Source organism: Saimiri boliviensis, chromosome 8 (assembly GCF_048565385.1).
Source record: "Saimiri boliviensis isolate mSaiBol1 chromosome 8, mSaiBol1.pri, whole genome shotgun sequence".
Lineage (NCBI taxonomy): Eukaryota > Metazoa > Chordata > Mammalia > Primates > Cebidae > Saimiri > Saimiri boliviensis.
The window spans coordinates 90,561,605-90,583,152 of NC_133456.1; the positions used below are offsets into that span (position 1 = coordinate 90,561,605).

The window sequence follows — 21,548 nt, forward strand, 5'->3', positions numbered from 1 at the left end:
ACTTAAGGTATATTCATACTTTTAATCCTCACAGTAATACTTTGAGGTGGGTATGTCACTTTATAGAAGAAAAATTGAGGCACCCAGATTTAGATAACTTGCCCATGAACAGACATGTAATAAATGAGATCGCTGCTAGAGTCTTAACACTGTACCATGCCACCTCTCAAGGCTATGTGTCAGTACAATTTAAAAGGCACAAGAGTAGGAGTTAGACAGACACCTCTTACAAGCACGCAATGTGATCTTGAGCAGGTCAGCCCATCTCATGCTTGGATTTCTCATTCGTGAAGTAACTGTAATAGAAACCAGCCTCAAATACCTCAAACATGATCACCAGCTTGCAAGCTTTTTGACAAGCTGAAATCCCTTTCTGATTATAAGGTAGTACCAACACTGTTATTTTCAAGCTGGATACTAGCACAAGCCTTAAAGAGCCTCACGGGGGCTTAATGGAAGATCACTGCAATGCCTGGTAAGAATAGCTGTTTCCTTTGACATCTCTATTCTCTGACCCTCAGGAAGCACAGAGAAACAGATGGAATACCTATTGACTCAGTCAATCTTTCAAAATTTCAGACACAGGGAGACATCAAGGCTCAAAGCCTTCTCTACTACCATGTAACCAGGAGTTCCAAATCTGTTCATTTCAATCTCACTCAGGCCTTTATATCCACATGGCCTCTTGCAAATAGCTGAGCTGTGGCCAGCTTTATGCAAAACAGTGAAAAGAGACAAATGTTTCCATCCTGCTTTCAAGAACCCTGATATGTCTCTTTTTGCCTGTTATCTTCTTCTATTCCTGTAACTTTCTGTGCATTGCCTGCCTCATTAGCAAAGACTCCAAGCATTTGCATTCTCCCTTATGAAAACTCATCCTCCTGTGTCCATGCCTTCAAGCAAGGTCTGCCAAAGTGATTAACAAGTTTGCCTAATGAAAAGATACCATCATCTTATATCCATATAGACCTTTACAGTGTGCAAAGTCTGTACAGGCATGATCTAATTTAACCTCCCTGATGGTCATCTGCACTAAATATTGCCATCCCCATCTCACAACTGCAGAAATGGAAACTTATTGAGATGAAGCCATTTGCTTAAAATCACTCAACTTGTTTGTAACAGAGCCAGAGGTTGAACCAGGTTTTCGTATTCCATATGCAGAGTGCTTTCCATTCTATTACAACCACCACCAGTCACATGTGTATTAATAAATGTTACTTCTCAAAGCAGGAGTTTCTAAGATGACATTTATGAACATCTGAAAGCATAATAAAACGTTAAATATATGTTATTTAATCATCTTCGGAAGGAAAGGGCCAAGGCTTTAATAATCATCAGACTGTTAAAGCCGCTCATACCCAAACAGTTAAGAAGCACTGCTAATATAAGTGAAGAGTTGTTCACTCCTGTTTTTCCAGCCTAGGAAGGTAATTAGTCTTATTAACATTCCAGAGAGGTCAATTTCCTCTCGTCATCTTTACCCATGTTCTTTTGTAAAATTCCATGCTTAAAACTGAAAAATGAGAGTACAATTACTTTTAATCCTATTTGAAAAGTACTTTCCATTTCTTAATGATCATTTTTTTCTTACAGTATTTTAAGGCTAGAAGAAGGCAGGGATCAAATACAACAGATCTAAGAAAGGTGCCAGAGCTTCACACATATTCCCAGTGGATGTTTTTTCCCACTTATCACCAACTTCCTCTTGAGGTCTTCAGCTGGTGGCTTGTAACCTTGGCTAAAAGGAAAGTAGGGCTGGTGCTCCCCATTGGGGTTAAATGGGGTAGAGAAGGGATAGAAGGTTTGTTAGAGTTCTCTAGACAAACAGAACCAATAAGATGGAGGGAGGGAGGAAGGGAGAGAGAGAGAGAGAGAGAGAGAGAGAGAGAGATTGATTTAAGGGATTGGCTCACATGAATATAGAGGCTGGAAAGTCCCAAAACTGCAGGGAGGGCCACCAGCAGGCTGGAAACCCAGGCAAGAGCCAGTTTTGCAGTTGAAGTCAGAAGGCCAGCTACTGCAAAGTTCCTTCTTGCTCAGGGAATGTCAGTCAGTCTCTGTTCTGTTCAGGCTGCCCCGTAACTGGATGAAGCCTACCCACACTGAAGAGGCCAATCTGCTTTACTCAACCCACCTATTTAAATGTTAATCTTATTCAAATACTGAATAATGTTTGACCAAATATCTAGACATTGTGGCCAGTCAAGTTGACAAAAATAACAATTACAGATGAATTCTGCCCACTACCTCCCATCCCCATCTAAGCCAGAACAGTACAATATTTCTCATTTTTTATGAAGCTGAAGATTTTGTTTACAATATAGGTTCTGCTACAAAATGGTAATAACAGTAATTCTTTTTTTATAGGTATTTTTTAATGCATTCCTCCCCAATACTCCCTACTCCCTGCTACTCATTTTCTAGCCTCCTACCCTCCAGGCACTGGTGTGTGATGTTCCCTTCCCTGTGGCCACATGTTCTCATTGTTCAACACCCACTTATGAGTGAGAACATGTGGTGTTTGGCCTTCTGTTCTTATGTCAGTTTGCTGAGAATGATGGTTTCCAGATTCCCCCATGTCCCTTTTTTATGGCTGCATAGTATTCCATGGTATATATGTGCCACATTTTCTTTACCCAGTCTATCATTGATGGGCATTTGGGCTGGTTCCAAGTCTTTGCTATTATGAATAGTGCCACTGTAAACACATGTGCATGTGTCTTTATAATGGAGTGATTTATAATCCTTTGGGTATATACCCAGTAATAGGTATGATGGGTCAAAAGGTATTTCTATTTCTAGATCCTTAAGGAATCACCACACTGTCTTCCACAATGGTTGGATTAATTTACACTCCCACCAACAGTGTAAAAGCATTCCTATTTCTCCACATCCTCTCAGCATCTGTAGTCTCCTGATTTTTTAATGATCACCATAGGCATGGGCAAGGACTTTATGACTAAAACACCAAAAGCAATGGCAACAAAAGCCAAAATTGACAAATGAAATCTAGGTAAACTTAAGAGCTTCTGCGCAGCAAAAGAAACTATCAATAGAGTGAACCAGCAACCAACAGAATGGGAAAAGTTTTTTGCAATCTACCCATCTGACAAAGGGCTAATATCCAGAATCTACAGAGAACTTAAACAAATTTAAAAAAAAAAAAAAAAAAAAAAAACAACCCTATCAAAAAGTAGGCAAAGAATATGAACAGACACTTTTCAAAAGAAGACCTGTATGCAGCCAAGAAACATACGAAAAAAACCTTATCATCACTGGTCATTAGAGAAATAATAGTAATACTTAAAAGGTTTGTTCTACTACCTTAATCAAAAGAAGCAATGAAAATAGAAATTCTAGCTCAGCCCACATGACATGGGTGATATTTGGTGTCCTGATACCTTCAGGTGCAAAGTAGCCTTCTTAAATAGTTGATCCAACATCCTCTCTTAACACCACCACCCCCCACCACCACCACTGGATCTGTAGAGTTCAGATGGAGAAGACTTTTCTAAGCACAAATTTGATAATGTCTATACCCCCCTCTGCCCATGGCTTTCTCTTTGATCTAAAGATAGCAATAGTGTTTAATATTCTTTCATAAATAGATGAAAGGCATAGATGGTTTAACTTCTGCCTCTCCCCAAAAACTAATTTCACATAGTAGCCAGAAGAATCAGATAAGATAAAGAAATAAAGGGCAGCCAAATTAGTGAAGAGTAAATCAAACTGTCACTATTCACTGACATATGATCATATACCTAGAAAACTTGAAAGATTCATCCAAAAAGCTCCTAGATTTGATAAATGAATTCAGTAAAGTTTCAGGATACAGAGTCAATGTACACAAATCAGTAGCACTGCTACACACGAATAACAACCAGGCTGAAAAACAAACCAAGAACTCAATCCCTTTTACAACAGCTGCAAAAAAAAATAAAAAATAAAATAAAATATACCTAACCAAGGAGGTGAAACATCTCTACAAGGAACATTACAAAACACTGCTGAAAGAAATCATAGATGACACAAACAAATGAAAACACATTCCATGCTCATGGATGAGTAGAATAAACATTGTGAAAATGACCATACTGACAAAAGCAATCTATAAATTCAGTGCAAGTCTCATCAAAATACCATCATCATTCCTCACAGAACTAGCAAAAAACAATCCTAAAATTCATACGGCACCAAAAAACAGCCTGCATAGCCCAAAGCAAGACAAAGCAAAACAATAAATCTGAAGGCATCACATTACTCAACTTTAAACTATACTGCAAGGCTATAGTTACCAAAACAGCATGGCACTGGTATAAAAAGGGGCACATAGATCAATGGAACAGAATAGAGAACCTAGCACTAAAGCCAAATAGTTATATAGCCAACTGATCTTCAACAAAGTAAATAATAACATATTGTGGGGAAAGGACATCCTATTCATCAAATGGTGCTGGGATAATTGGCAAGCCACATATAGAAGAATGAAACTGAATCGTCATCTCTCACCTTAAACAAAAATCAACTCAAAACTGGTCAAAGACTTAAATCTAAGATCTGAAACCATAAAAGATTCTCAAAGATAACATCAGAAAAAAACTCTCCCAGACACTGGCTCACGCAGAGTTCATAACCAGAAACCCAGAAACAAATGCAACAAAAACAAAACTAAATAGATGAGACCTGATTAAACTAAAAACCTTCTTCACAGCAAAAGAAATAACCAGCAAAATAAACAGACAACCCACAGAGTAGGAGAAAATATTTGCAAACTATGCATCTGTTAAATGACTCATATCCAGAATCTATGAGGAGCTCAAACAAATCAGCAAGAAAAAAATAATAATCCCATCAAAAAGTGGGCAAAGGATATGAACAGGCAATTCTCAAAAGAAGATATACAAACATATGAAAAAATGCTCAACATCACTAATTATCAGGGAAATGAAAAATTAAAACCACAATGAGATATCACCTTACTCCTGCAAGAATGGCCACAATTCAAAAATCAAAAAATAATAGATGTTGGCATGGGTGTAATGAAAAGGGAACACTTTTACACTGCTGGTGGGAATGTAAACTAGTACAATCACTATGGAAAATAGTATGGAGATTCCTTCAAGAACTAAAGGCAGAACTACCATTCTATCCAGCAATCCCATTATTGGATATCTACCCAAAGGAAAAGAAGTCATTATATTAAAAAGACACTTGCACATGCATGTTTATAGCAGCACATATTGCAAAATAGTTAAAACCAGCCTAAATGCCCATTAACCAATGAGTAGATAAGAAAATATGGTATATATATATACAATGGAATACTACTCAGCCATAAAAAATGAAATAATGGCATTTGCAGCAACCTGGATAGAGTTGGAGACCATTATTCAAAGTGAAGCAACGCAGAAATGGGAACCCAAATATCATATATTGTCACTCATAGGTGGGAGCTAAGTTATGAGGATACAAAAGCATAAGAATTATTTAATGGACTTTGGGGACTGAGGGGAGAAGAGTGACATGGGCGAAGGATAAAGGACTACACATTGGGTACAGTATATACTGCTCTGATGACAGGTGTACAACAATCTCAGAAATCACCACTTGAGAACTTATCCATTTAACCAAAATCTACCTGTTCCCCCAAAAACTATTGAACTAATAAATAAATAAATAAATAAATAAAATTTAAAAATAAAAAAAAAACTCATCTCATACTTCTTAACCCCCTCCCCATGCTCTTCATTCCAGCCACATTGGGTTTCTCTTCAGCCCTTGTCTGCCCCTAGCTCCTTTCCACCACAGGGCCTTTGATCATGCTGTTGCCTCTGTCATTAGTACTTTTTTCTTTCCCTTGTCATCTGGGTAGATCCTACTCAAATCTCAGTTCAAGCATCACTTTCTCAAGAAAGCCCTCCATGACCACATGACTGGATTAAAAGCTTCCATTGCTTCATGTAACTCTTATCCATAGTATTTAGAATGCTAAAAAAAATTTTATTGGTATAACATATTTACAACGTTAAATATGCTATCTCCAGTGGCAACCACAGTGTTTGTGTTCAGTAAATATTTGCTGAGTAAATAAATAAAGTGAATTACTTTATGATTAATACAGTAGTGGGTAATACTACAATGGGAGAAAAGTATCCAAAGAAATGCCCTCCCCAAGTTGAAAATTTTAAATGCAAATTGTCTATAAAAAGGACTTTTTTGAGACACTCCTCTTCTGAATTTAATCTCTGCTTCTGTATTTAATGTACCACTTAGATATCTCAGTAAGCACTGCCCCATTTCAATAATCTTCAAATGTCATGCTCGATTTTTCCAGAGTTACTTTGCTTTACTGGCAATGGGGTCAGAGTCCACAATGACACAGAAGCAAAGTAAATCTTCTGTCCTTGCTTTGGAAAATAATCTCATTAGTGAAATATATAGTATTGAATTTTGAACAAGAATATGATTTCAAGGCATCCACCATGCTGGTCTCAAATTTAAAATATCTCCTCTTGAGCAATAATGTTTTTCAATTTCAAAATAAGAAGACAGTATCTGGCAATAGCAGCAGTGACATCAGCAAGATGGTAGAGTAGAAGATCCCAGCCTTCATTCTCACCACACACCAAAAAAAATAAATAAATAAAATAAATAAATTAGATAGCTATCAATAAACAAAAATAGTTGAGAGTTCAAGTCTAGGTAAGAAGCTTCAGCAACACAGTGGGACAAAATTCAAGAATAACTGCACAGAAAGGATAGGAAGCACAGTTTTATTTTGCCTGCATCACGCTATCTTCCAGGCTGGCACAGCTTAGTGCTGAGATATCCCTCTCCTCAACCCTTGAGTTCCCCTTGTGAGAGAAAAGAACAGAATCAGAGTCCAGCTTCCCCAGCCTTTCAGGGCACTGCATAAAGAACGCACTTCAGTTTCATCCACCCACATGGCACTGCATAAAGAACGCACTTCAGTTTCATCCACCCAGATAGGTAGGGAGACTGACATAGCTAAGAGAGCTGGAAATGGCTAGAAACAACAACAAAAAAAAAAAATGGAGGAGGGGGGGACTATTAGAATCAGCCACATGGCAGGTGCCACTACAGCCCCCAGTGGCCTCCTCTGCAGAGAACCCAGTAGACTTCACCACTGAGGTTCTCAACATCCTCTGCAGTCATTATGAAATCTGAACAGCTTTCATCACCAAGGACCCTGCACTGACACCATCATAGAACCCAGAAGCTTACTCCAAAGAGGACTCCAGCCACTTTTGCTACTGAGGAAACGAACAACTGGGACAGCTGTTGCAGACCCTATGCAACTTCTGCCACTGAGGGCCCCATAGTATTTTACCTTCATGGAATACACCTGCCAGAGCCACCACTTGCCTCGCCTATTTCTGCTGTGAGACCCATCCCAGCTAGTTTACCAAAGGCACTCTGACTCAGAACCCAGTGGAGCCACTGAACACTCTAAACTGGCTTCAGCCCCCACCATCACACGCACACTGCCAGCTCTGACCCCTGGAGCCATGCACATGCACACAGGCAAATCCAATCCGTATCATCCGCCCCAACTGCCACTTGGCTGTTAGGTCCACGAGGACCCTAACAGCCTTTACAACCACTTCAGACTACCCCCCACATATTTTTGCTGCCAAGAGCCATCCAGTTGCCAGTATCACAGACTCCAGTGGTCTGCAAACACTATGCCCACCTCGAGCTGCCACACACCCCTGCACTTAAAGCCCCATATCACTAGATCTGGTGCCATAGATTGATGCTTCAAATTACAGGGTCACAAGGCACTACAGCACACACCCCCATTAGCACCTTCTCACCTCTATAGCTGAAGGCCTTTCCTTACTGAAGTCAATTCATAAAGTACTGGAAGATTCTTCAAATCTGCAGTAATCAACATTATGTGAAGAACACATACAAAAAAAAAATCAGGGAAACATGAACCACCAAAAGATTATAATAAACCTTCAGTAACCAGCACCAAATAAATGGAGATCCACAAATTGCCTGAAAGAGAATTCAGAATACTTGTTCTGAAGCAGTTCAGTGAGCTACAAGAGAATACTGATAAGCAATTTAATTAAATCAGAAAAATGACACAAAAACAAAATAAGAAGTTAAACAAAGAGATTTTAAAACATAAAAAGAACCAAACAGAAGTTTTGGAGTTGAAGAATTTAATAGGTACACACAAAAAAAATAATAATAAATAGTAAATAAACAAATAATACAATAAGTAAACTAATAAATGCAGTAGAGAGTTTCAATAGCAGACTTAATCAAGTAGATGAAAGAATCAGGAAAATTAAAGACAGATCATTTGAAATTACCCATTCAGAGAAGAAAAAAATGAAAAAGAACAAAGGAAGCCTACAGGATTTATGGGATACCATCAAGCAAACTGACATATGCATTATGGAAATCTTGGCAGGAGAAGAGAAAAGGAAAGGGACAAAAATCTTGTTTTTAAGAAATAACCAAAAAATTCCAAATTTGGGGGTGAAAATAGCCAGATCCAACAAGTCTATAGGACCACAAGTAGATTGAACATAAGGAAATCTATATGAAGACATATTACGGTTAAACTGCTAAAAATCAAAAACAGAATTTGGAAAGCAGCAAGATAAAAGTGAATTGTCACATTCTAGAGAACCATAATAAGACTATAAGTAGATTTCTCAACAGAAAACTTATATAGGTCAAGAGACAGTGGGATGATATATTCAAAGTACTAAATGAAAAAATGCTGACCAAGAATAATATATCCTGCAAGGTATACTTTAAAAATGAACAAAAGATAAAGCCTTTCCCACACAAACAAAAACTGAGTAAGTTTGTCACCACTAGATGCGCCTTATAAGAAATTCCTAAAGGAGCTCCTCAAAAAGAATTTAAAACACATTAAATATCAATTTTATATGTAAAAAGCATAAAAAGGTATAAGTCTGACAGATAAAAGTAAATATATAGTCAAATACAGAATACTATAACCTTGTCACTGGCTTGAAATTCTCGCTGCCAGCACAGCAGTCTGAGATCAACCTGGGACACTTGAGCTTGGTGGGGGAAGGGGCATCCACCATGGCTGAGGCTTCAGTAAGTGGTTTTACCCTCACAGTGTAAAGAAAGCTGCCAGGAAGTTTGAACTGGGCGGAGCCCACCACAGCTCAGCAAGGATACTAGGGCCAGACTGCCTCTCTAGATACCTCCTCTCTAGGCAAGGCATCTTTGAAAAAAAGGCAGCAGCCACACTCAGAGACTTAGAGATAAAATCCTCATCTCCCTGGGACAGAGAACCTGGGGAAAGGGTGGCTGGTTTTTTTTTTTTTTAAGATCAACAAAACAGACCACTAGCCAGACTAATAAAGAAGAAAAGAAAGAAGAATGAAATAGATGCAATAAAAAATGATAAAGGGAATATTACTACTGATCCCACAAAATACCAACTACCACCAGAAAATACAATGAACACCTCTATGGAAATAAACTAGAAAATCTAGAAGAAATGGATAAATTCCTAGACAAATATACCTTCCCAAGATTGAACCAGGATAGAGTCAAATCCCTGAATAGACCAATAACAAGTTCTGAAATTGAGGTTGCAAATAATAGCATACCAACCAAAAAAAGTCCAGGACCAGACAGATTCACAGTCAAATTCTACTAGTTGTATAAAGAGGAGTTGGTACCATTCCTCCTAAAACTAATTCAAACAATAGAAAAAGAGAGATTCCTTCCTAATTCATTTTATGAAGCCAACAACATCCTGATACCAAAACCTGGCAGAGACACAACAAAAAAAGATAATTTGAGGCCAATATCCCTGAGGAACATCAACGCAAAAATTCTTAATAAAATACTGGCAAACTGAATTCAGCAGCACATCAAAAAGCTTACCTACCACAATCAAGTCGGCTTCATCCCCGGGAGGGAAGACTGATTCAACATATGCAAATTCAATAAATGTAATCCATCACATGAACAGATCCAATGACAAAAACCACATGATTATATTAATAAATACAAAAAAGAGGCTTTTGACAAAATTCAACACCCCTTCAGGCTAAAAACTCTAAATGAACTAGGTATTGATGAAACGTATCTCAAAATAATAAGCGCTATTTATGAAAAATTCCCAGCCAATATCATATTGAATGGGCAAAAGCTGGAAGCTTTCCCTTTGAAAACTGGCACTAGACAAGGATGCCCTCTCCCACCACTCCTATTCAACATAGTATTGGAAGTTCTGGCCAAGGCAATCAGGCAAGAGAGGGAAATAAAGGGTATTCAGATAGGAAGAGAGGAAGTCAAATTGTCTCTGTTTGCAGATGACGTGATTCTATATTTAGAAAACCCCATTGTCTCGGCCCAAAAACTCCTTAAGCTGATAAGCAATGTCAGCAAAGTCTCAGGATACAAAATCAGTGTGCAAAAATCACAAGCATTCCTATACACCAACAATAGACAAGCATCGAGCCAAATCATGAATAAACTCCCTTGCTATGAAGAGAATAAAGTACTTACAAATACAGCTAACAAGGGATGTGAGGGACCTCTTCAAGGAGAACTACAAACCTATTGCTCAAGGAAATAAGAGAGGACATCAACAAATGGAAAAACATTCCATCCTTGTGAATAAGAAGAATCAATATCATGAAAATGGCCATACTGCCCAAAGTAATTTATAGATTCAATGCTATTCCCATAAAACTAACATTGACATTCTTCACAGAATTAGAAAAAATTACTTTAAATTTCATATGGAACCAAAGAAGAGCTCATATACTCAAGAAAATCCTAAGTGAAAAGAACAAAGCTGGAGGTATCATGCTACCTGACTTCAAAGTATACTACAAGGTTACGCTAATCAAAACAGCATGATACTGGTACCAAAATAGATATATAGACCAATGGAACAGAAAAGAGCCCTCAGAAATAACACCACACATCTACAACCATCTGATCCTTGACAAACCTGACAAAAACAAGCAATGGGGAAAGGATTCCCTATTTAACAAATGGTGTTAGGAAAACTGACTTAGCCATATGCAGAAAGTGAAAATGGATCCCTTCCTTACACCTTATATAAAAATTAATTCAATATAGATTAAAGACTTAAACATAAGATCTAAAACCATTAAAACCCTAGAAGAAAACTTATGCAATACTACTTAGGACATAGGCATGGGCAAAGACTTCCTGACTAAAACACCAAAAATAATGGCAACAAAAGCCAAAATTGACAAATGGGATCTAATTAAACTAAAGAGCTTCTACACAGCAAAAGAAATTATCATCAGACTGAACAAGCAACCTAAAGAATGGGAGAACATTTTTGTAATCTATCCATATGACAAGGGCTAATATCGAGAACCTACAAAGAACTTAAACAAATTTACAAGAAAAAAACAAACAACCTCATCAAAAAGTGGGCAAAGGATATGAACAGACACTTCTCAAAAGAAGACATTTATGCAGCCAACAAGCATACGAAAAAAAGCTCAGCATCACTCGTCACTAGAGAAATGAAAATCAAAACCATATTAAGATATCATCTCATGCCAGTTAGAGTGGCAATCATTAAAAAGTTAGAAAACAACAGATGCTGGAGAGGATGTGGAGAAATAGGAATGCTTTTATACTTGATGGGAGTAAAAATTAGTTCAATCATTGTGGAAAACAGTGTGGTGATTCCTCAAGGATTTAGAAACCAAAGTTCCATTTGAGCCAGCAATCCCATTACTTGGTGTATACCCAAAGGATTATAAATCACTCCATTATAAAGACACATGCACATGTATGTTTATTGTGGCACTGTTTGCAGTAACAAAGACTTGGAATCAACCTAAATGCCCATCAATGAGAGACTGGATAAAGAAAATGTGGCACATATACACCATGGAATACTAGGCAGCCATAAAAAAGGATGCATTCATGTGCTTTGCAGGGACACAGATGAAGCTGAAAACCATCATTCTCAGCAAACTAACACAGAAACAGAAAATCAAACACCACATGTTAGAAAACAACAGATGGTAGATGAACCAATAAGTGGCAGATGAACAGTGAGAACATAGGGACACACTGAGGGGAACATCACACACTCGTGCCTGTCAGGAGGTTGAGAGCTAGGGGAGGGACAGCATTAGGAGAAATACCTAAAGTAGATGATGGCTTGATGGGTGCAGCAAACCACCATGGCACATGTATAACTATGTAACAAACCTGCACATTCTGCAGATGTACCCCAGAACTTAAAATATAATTTAAAAAAGAAGAAAGAAAGAAAAATAAAATCTTAGTTTACTTAAATTTTAAAGATGTGGTAATTTTAAAAATTATTGAAGTATTTCTGAAGAATTGGTGATTAAATGTATAGAAAACTCATAAATAAAAATAATTTATACCAAAAAAAAAACTGAATTCCAGAACACAAAATAGTAGGGAAAAATGTAGATTTTTTTGTGTGCAATTGAACTAAATTGTTATCAAATTAAAAATACACAATTATAACTACAAGTAGATTTATATACACCTCATGGTAGTCATAAAGGAAAAATATAGTAGATACACAAAAGATAAAGAAGGAATTGATCCAAACCACTATCAGAAAACTATCAAATAATCAAAGACAGCAAAGAGGAAGAATAGAACAAAAATACTGTGCAGTAGACAGAAAAGCAATTAACAAAATTGTAATGTAAGTCCTTACCTATCAATAATTACTTTATATGCAAATTAGTTAAACTGCATAACAAAAGGAATGAAATGGCTGCATAGATTAAAAAGCAAGATCTTGAGACATGCTGTCTACAAGAGACTTACATTATATATAAAGACACATAGACTGAAAGCACAGGGATGAACAAACACATTTCATGCAAAAGGGGACAAAAGATTAGGGGCAGCTATACTTATATTAGACAAAATATACTCTAAATCAAAAACCGTCATTAGAGACAAAAATTTTACATAAAAATGAAAGTATCAATTCAATAGGAAAATACAATAAGTGAAAATATATATGCAGTCAACACCAGAGCACCTAAATATATAAAACAAATATTGACAGCTCTTAAGGGAAAAATTAATACCAGTGCAATAATAGTAAGGGACTTCAATACCCCACTTTCATAATGGATACAACATTCAGTCCAAAAATCAATTTTTAAAAAGTTAATTTAAACAACACTATAGATCAAATGAATCTAACAGACACTTAAAGAACATTCCACCCAACAGGAGCAGAATACACATTTCTCCCAAGAGCACATGGAATGGTCTTCAGGATAGATCACATGGTAGGTCACAAAACAAGTCTTTTTTTTTTTAAGGCAGGGTTTCACCATGTTGGTCAGGCTGATCTCGAACTCCCGACCTCAGGTGATCTGCCCCCCTTGGCCTCCAAAGTGCTTGGATTACAGGCATGAGTCACCATGCCTGGCCAAAACAAGTTTTAACAAATCCAAGAGATTAAAATTATTCCAAGAATCATCTCAGACCACAATGTATAAAACTATAAATGAATAACAGAAAGAAAATAGAAAAAGTCACAAACATTTGGAATCTAAATAACACATATTTGAACAATAATTGGGTAAAAGAGGAAATCAAAGGGAATTTTTTTAATACCTTGAGATAATCAAAAATGAAAGTACAATTTACATCAGGCATGGTGGCTCATGCCTGTAATCCCAGCACTTTGGGAAGCCAAGGTGAGTGGATCACTTGAACCCAGGAGTTCAAGACCAGCCTGGGCAACATAGTGAAACATCATCTCTACAAAATATACAAAAATTAGCTGGGCATGGTGGCATACACTTGTAATCTCAGCTACTCAGAAGGCTGAAGTGGGAGGACTGCCTGAACCTGGGAGGTTGAGGCAGTAGCAAGTGGAGCCATAATTGTGTCAGTGACTCCAGCCTGGTGACAGAATGAGATCCTGTCTCAAAAAAAACAAAAAACAAAAAAAAAAACACAACTTACTGAAACTTACGGGATGCAGCAAAAGCAGTACTAACAAGGAAATTTATAATGTTAAATGCCTACATTAAAAAAGAGAAAATACGTCAACTACACAATCTAACTTTACAACTCCTGGAACTATAAAAAGAAGAAGAAACTAAACCTAAAGTTAGAGCTGGACATGGTGACTCAGGTCTGTAATCCCAGCACTTTTAGAGGCCAAGACAGAAGGATCACTTGATGTCAAGAGTTTGAGACCAGCCTGGATAACATACCAAGACTCTGGCTCTGCACACATACAAAATTATTTGGGTGTGGTGACTACTGAGGAGGCTGAGGTGGGAGGATCACTTTGACCTGGGAATTTGAGGTTGCAGTGAGCCATAATTATACCACAGCACTCCAAACTTGGTAACAGAGCAAGAACCTCTGTCTAAAGAAAAATGATTGTAGAGCCAACGTTAGCAGAAGGAAGGAAATAATAAAGGTTAGACTAGAAATAAAATAGAAAAATAATTTTAAAAATCAACGAAACCAAGAGTTTACTTTTGAAAAAGGTAAGTAAAATTGAAAAATCTTCAGCTAAGCTAATCAAGACAAAAAGAAGATTCAAATAAAACTATAAATGAAAGAGGAGACATTACAACAGATATCACAGAAATGTGAAGGACCCTAAGAGGATACCATGAACAATTATATGGAAACAACAAACTGGGTAATCTAGAGGAAATTTGTAACATTTTAGCAACATACAACCTTCAAGACTGTATCACAAAGAAATAGAAAAGCTGAACAAACCAATAATGAGTAAAGAGATTAAATTAGTAATCAAAAACCTCCCAAGAATGAAAAGCTTGGCACCAGATGCCTTCACAGGTAAATCCTACCAACCATTTAAAGAAAAATTAATTCCAACTCTTCTCAACCTATTCCAAAATATTTAGAAAGGAGGGAACACTTTTGAACTCATTTTACGAGGCCAGCATCATCCTGATTTCAAAGCCAGACAACTATAGCGCAAGAAAAGAAAACTACAGGCCAATATCCAAGATGAACATCATTGCAAAAATTCTCCATAAAATACTAGCAAACCAAATTCAAGAACACATAAACAGAATCATACACCACGATCAAGTGGGATTTATCCATAGGATGCAAAGATGGTTCAACATATATCAATCAATAAACGTGATACGCCACATTAACAGAATGAAAAGCCAAAAAAATCACATGATCATCTCAATAGATGCAGAAAAAGCATTTGACAAAATATAATATCATTTCATTTTAAATGGTAGCTCTCAGCAAAATAGAAGTGATTTACCTCAATGCAGTAAGGGTCATATATGAGAAACACACAACTAACATTATATTGAATATGGAAAAACTGAAAGCTTTTTCTCTAAGATCCAGAACAAGGCATGGATGCCCTCTCTCACCACTACTATTCAACGTAGTACTGAAAGTCTTAGAGCAATCAGGCAAGAAAAATAAATTAAAGGCATACCAATCAAAAAGAACAAGGTAAAATCATCTCTGTGGATGACATAATCAAATATGTAGAAAATCCTAATGACTCCATTAAAAAATTGCTAGAACTAATAAATGAACTCAACAAAGTAACCAGATACAAAGTCAACATACAAAAATCAGTAGTATTTCCATACTAGCACTATACCATACTATATACAAGGGGCTGGCACCTTGTCATAAGGCTGCTTTAGGGTTCACAGCTGAGACCAAGATCTGCCGGTCTGATTCTGGGGACACAGATGGGTGTGCCTGCTGGGTTTGCAGGTGGTCAAGACTGTCTCAGACTGCAGCTGAGAGGGGCTGGAGCCAAATTACAGGGCCACATAAGGGTCCACAGCTAAGACTGAGATTGGTGGATGTGTCACCTGAGGCATAGTTAGGCTTGATTCCTTCTGTGTCCCTTGATGAATGAATCTAGCAGCAGGACCAAGGCCAGATGGGGTGTAACCCACTCCACAAGGGGATGAGGCCATTTCTGGGTCTGTAGCCAGGACCATGGTCAGCAAGCCTACACCTGGGCTCAGGTCATCCCTCTCCATATAGTCCTCCTCAGTCTGGAATTCCACCAGGGTTTTGAAAACCTCCTACCTGGATTCCAAAGCTTTCATAAGCCACTTTCATCCATGGATGGCTGCCAAATTATTGTTGCTTTGAGGGGATATGAGCAGGAAAGTCCTATTCCACCAGTTTGCTGATATCACTTCTCTTTCTTCTTTCTTCTAATTAATTCTGTAAATAAGTAACAATAATAGATATGTATAAAATTCATATTTATGCTTTTGTTGGGTCTTTTATCAGAATAATTTTAACTTGTCACAGTGAATACTCAATTCACTTTTTCTTTCTTATTCTTTTTTCTTTTTTTCTTTTTTTTTTTTTTAAGACGGGGTTTCACCATGTTGGTCAGGCTGGTCTTGAACTCCCGACCTCAGGTGATACACCTGCCTTGGCCTCCAAAGTGCTTGGATTACAGGTTGAGTACTTAAGTTTATGAATTTTCCACTCAGTTCAACTGTGGCCACATCCTAATTATTCTTATATGTGACATTTTTGGTATCTATATTTTCTAAATATTCAGCAAATGTGGTTTTGATTTTTCTTTCTGACCCAGGAATTATCTAATAAAGATATTTATAACTTCCAAATAATAAAGCTGCTGCTTATCTATTTGTGTTTTCACTTATCAATTATTTCTAAGTTTGTTTATCAGAAAGTGTGGCTCATTCTAGTTGAGAGTTGGGACTTTGTTGAGAGTTTCTCTGTGGTTGGATATTTTGGATAATATTTATACATCTTTCTTAGGGTGCTTGATTATTTCAGAGAGAATCCTGCTTGTAACTTTATATTTCTGGAGAGCATTCCATAGCTCACACAGAAGTCCATAAATGGTCTTGCTATTTAACTAGCATTTTTTAAATTGCTTTATAAGAAAAGTATGTGAATTCCAAAATAAACTGGTAAGTGAAATTCACTCTAAGTGCTAAGAGGCTGCTTAGGCATGGGACCAAATGATATGAGATCTGGATCAAAACTCTCAACTCTGCCACAAGCCAGCTGTGCAACCTTGGATAAGCCCCTTGCCCTTTCTGAACCCCAGCTTCCTCAACTCCCTGTAAAAAAAGGCTGAAGCATTTGTCTTTGCAAGCTCAGATCTGTCTAACTAAGCCTCGAGTTTTCAAGGGACAGTGGGAAGCATATCTCCAACTCCCTTTGTGTAAATTAAGTGATACAATTCAATGACCCTTAAGGTCCCGACTGTCTTTTAAATTCCACAGTTGTAACAAATAAGTTTCCCATGGTCATTGCTCTCAACTGCCTGAACAACTGTGCCTGGATTAAAAGAACTCATATTGTACAAAAGAAAGGAGGAGATATTATGTTCAAGTCCTGTCTCCAGCATTAACTAACTGGCTATGTCACCACAGATAGTTACCTATTAGCTATTTAAGTACTCTGACCCTACACTTATCTCATTTTTAAAATGGATATAATAACACCCATCTCACAAAACTTAAATAGAACAATAAATAGAAAGTGCTTTGTAAACTGTGTGGTTCCATAAAGCATTAGTTCCCATTATTAAACTCATGCAGCATTGATGCTGCCAAGACTTCCGTGTTTTATAGGGTGTGAAATTTAATGGAATTGTTAAACCCACTGCCTTTCATTAAACAGGTAATCACTGGCAGGCCTAAACAGTGAAAGGAAGAGAATAGGTCTTTCGCCTGAATTACCTGAGTAACCAAAGTTAAATCACTTCAATGAGTTAAGAGTAAGAGTTAAGAATATTCCAAGGCTCGAGAAGAGCTTAATAACCTTGCTACATCTTTTTCTTCCCCACTATTTCATAAAACTGAGACTAAGAGAGAATTACATTACACTACACACTGAAAAGAAAATGAAACCATAGATTCACACCAGATGAGCACATTAGCATGGGACAAAGGCAGGCCTGGTGACTAACATGTGGAATGCGTTTTCACACAAGGTGCTAATAATTTCTTATTTCAGGAGGAAGGTATAAGCCAACTCTCTGATGCTTTCCTAAATCTAAAGCTATACGAGGAGCCGTTTTGTAATTCCAAGCCCTCTGTCATTAACAGACACATGAAGTCTAAAATCTGAATTCCCTAGATGCAGGCTGGAGAAAATGAATTTGAATGATTGCTTCCTCCAGCAAAGAATAATCCAGTGTTTGTCTGAGCAAGCGTGTATCCTCACTGCTTTTTTTTAGCTCCTGGAAAACACATTAATGATCAGCAATGATAACAATTATAAACCAATGGCCAGGAAGGGTGGCACTCGCCTGTAATCCCAGCTACTCCAGAGGCTAAGACAGGAGGATAGCTTGAACCCAGGAGGCAGAGATTGCACTGAGCTAAGATCAAGCCACTGCACTCCAACCTGGGCGTTAGAGCAAGACCTGTCTAAAAAAAAAAGAAAAAGAAAAAGAAAACAAAAGAAAAATTAAAAACCGATCAACTGACCCATGATTGAGAAGTTCAAAGTCATGCTTCTGGGATCTGGGTTATTAAAGAAAAATCAAACCAACTTTAAAAGAGAGATCAAAGGGAACACAACTCAATCACTTGCGTATTAGGCCCAGTTGAACTGCTGTCATGGTACCTTCTAAGGGGGCATTTAACACCACACATTTGTCTTTCACAAAAGTCCTCATTATGATGTCCAATTTTCCCTCCTTTTTTAATGATAAAAATGGGCTTTTTTGGCTGCAGCAGGAAGAATAAAAGGGGCTGTGGTGCCCAGAGACTAGATCCCCGCCCTTCAAAAGCCGATTTTCTCCTAAGAGCAAAGGACAAGGCTAAAGAAACCAACGTCACTGATTCAATCCGTGTCCAAGCCATTTAGCTTTTTACTGGTCCTAACGTCTTAATTAGCTGCCCATGTTCCTATATCCTTGGCTGCCAAGTGTGTGAATCATGTAATAGGAGCAATGATATGCTCACTACCCACCTGGTATAGGTTGAATGGTAGCACCAAAAATATATGTCTATATCCTAACCTCTGGCATTTGTTATCTTATTTGGAGAAAAAAAAATGTAATCTTTGTAGATGTGATTAAATAAGGATCTCAAGATAAGATCATCCTGGATTAGCTGAGTATGTTCTAAATCCAAAGACAAATGTCCTTACGATAGTCAGAAAAGAAGCCCCGTCAATCTAGCAGCAAAGATTGGGGTCATGCAGCCGCAAGCCATTGAATGCCTGGAGCAAACAGAAGCTGAAAGAGTCAAGAACGAAGATACTTGGAGGGAATCTGGTCCTGCCAACACCTTGATTTTGGACTTCTGGTCACCAGAAGTATGTGAAAATAAATTTTTGTTGTTTTAAACCATGAAATCTATGGTAATCTGTGATAGCGTCCACAGGAAACTAATACCTCACCTCCAAAGGATTGTTCCTAATTACAAGAAAAGAGTTTAGATCCATCTGGGCTGACCCAGGCCTGCCCAGAAAAAATGAAAGTCAGAGTCCTATTTCCTTGGAAACCTTTAGAGTTGAGATAAATATGGAAGGTTATGTTGTCCTTCTTTGCCATGAAACCCTGATCTGTGGAGCTGTGATTGGCATGCAGACTATGGGCCTACGTGGATAGAACTGATGGGAAACCAAGGCCTCATCTGCTCTCTGTCAAAGAGATGCACACGTGTAAAGTTCTTGTTCTGCATAAGCCCATACAGTCTTATGGATGAGAGGGCAAGGGAAGCCTTGTCTTTGGGGAGCTGGTGGGCCCCTGATGAGATAAAGGTGTTATATATCTTTATATAGAATGTTTTTCCTATCCTGTATCTTTCTAGAAAGCTGAGTAGAAATAGTGTTTGACTGACTGAAGTCTATGGCATCTTATAAATCTGACAACTAGTTCTAAACTGCACCCACAACTGTACTAGTAAAATAAAAATAATAGCTAACACATACTGATATGCAAGGTATTACAGGCCATTTTCATAATTAATCCTCACATAGTTATTAAATTGGAATGATTATTCTCATTGTAGAGATGATATTTAAATACATAAATAATCATTCAGTAGTGATTCAGAACTGGCCTTGTGGATCTTTTATTATAAATTTCACATTATGCTTTCCCTATTGGCAGAGTCAAATAAGTTCAGGGTATCTTGTCAAAAAGCAACAAACTGATATCCCTCAGGTTACATCTATTTCCCAATCATATTTTGCTTGTACATATAAATAGCATTAGTTGTCAATTGTCTAAAATAAAGAAGTGTTGCATTAAAATTTGAATATCTAGCTTATCTTGAAGAATCACAACTTGCACCACAGGGCTTACCTTACTACAATATGCTGGATCTTAGTAGGGATGATTTTCTTTAGATAAAGCATGCACCCTCCAGTTCTCTACAGTCCCCACCATTCCCTCTTGCCTCCCCAAAGACTGAGGCAAAGGATCAGTTACTATTTTTCATTTTACACCCAGCCCGAGCAATACACATATATTCATTTATATTTCTTCTTGGCTGATGTAGGCTTATGAATATTTAACCCTGATGTATTAGTTTCTTATTGCTGCCGTATAACAAATTACCACAATTTTAATGGCTTAAAACAATACTCATTACTTATCTCACAGTCTGTAATTGAGAAGTCTGGATACTGCATTGATCAACTCATGTTCTGCTCCAGGTTTCACAAGGTCAAAATCAAGACCCTGGCAGGGCTATATCCCTTTCTAGAGGCCCTAGAGATGGATCCACTCGCAAGCTCACTTAGGTTGTTGGCAGAATTCAGTTCCATGTGGTTGTAAGACTGAGATCCTTATTTCCTGGCTGGGTGTCAGCCAGGAGCTGTTGTCATTATCTAGAGGTGCTTACATTTCCTGGCTAGTGGCCCTTTTCCTCCATCTGTAAAATCAGCAGTGGCAGGTCAAGTCCTTCTCATTTCTAGAATCTCTCTGACTTCCCCTTCTACCTCATCTATCCTCTCCCTTCATCTTCCACCACATCTTCTGCCTTCCTCTTCTATTTCTAAGGGCCTGTGGGATAACATTTGTATTAGTCAGGGTTCTCTAGAAGGATCTAATAGGATAGATGTATACATAAAGTGGAGTTTATTAAGGAGTGTTAACTCACATGATCACAAAGTGAGGTCCCACAATAGGCTATCTGCAAGCTGAGGAGCAAAGAAGCCAGTTCAAGTCCCAAAGTTGAAGAACTTAGAGTCCAATGTTTGAGTCACACACAGGCTGAAGGAAGTCAGTCAGACAAAAAAGAACACATTCTGTAAGGTTTCATTTATATGAAGTTCAAGAATAGGAAAAACTAATTTCTGATAATAAAAATTTAAAAATCATTGCTTCTGGGCAGGGGGATTATTTGGAAGGGGACATAAGCAATTATGAGGCGGTGTTAAAAATATTATCTGTCTTGATTAGGGCCATGATTACCTTGGCACATCATTTTTCAAAACTAATTAAACTGTGTACTTAAGATCTGTGAATTTACTATATGTAAATTAAACCCCAATAAAGATAAATATTTATTTAT

General features: G+C 37.6%; 1 long non-coding RNA gene across 2 annotated transcripts in view; it reads right to left on the reverse strand.

Annotated features, from left to right (window-relative positions):
* Nucleotides 1–21,548, reverse strand: part of LOC141585433 (uncharacterized) — a 75,545-nt gene that overhangs the window by 45,913 nt on the left and 8,084 nt on the right. For both annotated transcript variants that reach the window (XR_012518897.1, XR_012518896.1), the window contains exons 2-3: nt 21,135–21,247; nt 16,108–16,248 (exon numbers count right to left, since the gene is read on the reverse strand). This is a non-coding gene — a long non-coding RNA (uncharacterized LOC141585433). The remainder of the gene's footprint in view (nt 1–16,107; nt 16,249–21,134; nt 21,248–21,548) is intronic.